Source organism: Rhincodon typus, chromosome 29 (assembly GCF_021869965.1).
Source record: "Rhincodon typus isolate 14 chromosome 29, sRhiTyp1.1, whole genome shotgun sequence".
Classification (NCBI taxonomy): Eukaryota; Metazoa; Chordata; class Chondrichthyes; order Orectolobiformes; family Rhincodontidae; genus Rhincodon; species Rhincodon typus.
Window position 1 is genome coordinate 35,645,084 of NC_063360.1, and position 2,057 is coordinate 35,647,140.

Below are 2,057 nucleotides of genomic sequence, written 5' to 3' on the forward strand. Positions count from 1 at the left end.
CAATGCTGAGCCCTAATTAATCTAAAAAAAACCTGCTATTTTTCGATCTGTATCCCTCCCTGGTCATGTATCCATCTAGGTGCCTCCTACATGTCTTCAACCTCTTGCACCACCTCTTCTGGTAGTGCATTCCAGACTCTCTGCTTGAAAAACTTCCCTCGTACATCTCCCTTAAACTTTCCCCCTCTGACCTTGAACCTGTGCCCCCTTGTAATTGAACCTTCAACCCTGGGAAAAAGCCTCTGACTATCCACCCTATCTCTGCCTCTCATTATTTTGTAGACCTCTATCAGGTCTCCTCTCAGCTGCTGTCTTTCCAGTGAAAACAATCCTAGTCTTTTTAACCTTTTCTCATAGCCAATGCCCTCGAGATAGGGCAACATCCTGGTGAACCTCCTCTGCACTCTCTCCAAAGCTTCCACATCATCCCCAACATCCCTCTAGTAATGTGGCGACCAAAACTGCACACAATACTCCAAATGCAGCCTAACAAGGGTTTTATATAGCTACAACATGTTTTGCCAACTCTTGTACTCCCTGCCCCGGGCGATGAAGGCAAGCATGCCATATGCCATCTTAATCACCTTGGCTACCTGTGTTGCCACTTTCAGGGAACTGTGGACCTGCACGCCAAGATCTATTTGTATGTTAGTGTTCTTCAGGGTTCTGCCATTTACAATATAATTCACAACTAAATTTGAACCTCCAAAATGTATCACCTTGCATTTGTCTGGATTAAACTCCATCTGCCAGTTCTGTGCCCAAGTCGCCAATCTATCTATATCCTATTATGTACTTTCACAATTGTTGGCACTATCAGCAACTCCACCCATCTTTGTGTCATCAGTAAACTTGCTTATCAGACCACCCACGTTTTCCTCTGGATCATTTATATATACTACAAACAACAAAGGACCTAAGGCTGACCCCTGTGGAACACCACTAGTTATCTGTCTCCGTTCTGAAAAACATCCTTCCACCGCTACCCTTTGTCTTCTATGACCAACCCAGTTTTCTATCCATCCAGCCAGGCCACCCTGAATCCCTTGTGATTTTAGTTTTTGTATCAACCTACCCTGTGGGAATTTATCAAATGCCTCACTAAAGTCCATATAAGTTACATCCACAGTCCTTCCCTCATCAATCATCCTCGTTACCTCTTCAAAAAATTCAATCAGGTTGGTGAGACATGACCTTCCCCACACAAAACCATGCTGCCTGTCACTAACTAGTCTATTTTCCCTCAAATGCGCATATATCTTGTCCCTCAGTATCTTCTCCAAGAGCTTCCCCATCACAGACGTCAAGCTCACTGGCCTATAGTTTCCTGGATTATCCCTGCATCCTTTCTTAAACAAGGGAACAGTCCTCTGGAACTTCGCCTATGGTCAATGAGGATGTGAAGATATCTGCCAATGACCCAACTATTTCCTCCCTTGCCTCTCTGAGTAACCTGGGGTAGATCCCATCTGGTCCTGGGGACTTATTGATCTTAATGCAATTTAGGATTCCCAAAACTTCCTCTTTCAATACGTTGACATTCTCTAGAGTATTCACACACTCATCCCTGACCTCAACATTAGTCATGTTCTTCTCCTTGGTGAAAACCAATACAAAGTACTCATTCAGGATCTCCCCCACTTCTTGTGGCTCTACGTATAACTTCCCTCCTTTGTCTTTGAGTGGGCCTATTCTTTCCCTTGTTACCCTTTATCTCCTAACATATGCATAAAAAGTCTTGAGATTCTCCTTGACCCTGTTTGCTAAAGACATTTCATGGCCCCTTTTTGCTTTCCGAATTGCACAATTAAGTTCCTTCCTAATTTCTCTGTACTCCTCAGGCTTCATCAGTTTGTATCTGCCTAGACTTGTGATATGCTTCCCTTTTACTTTTGACTAACCTTACAATTTCCCTTGTAATCCATGTTTCCTGAATCCTGCCATTCCTATCCTTTAGCTTTGCAGGGACACGCATGTCCTGCCTTTTAGCCAATTGGTCTTTAAAAGCCTCCCACATGCCAGAGATAGTTTTGCCCTGAAATAACTGCTTCCAATCC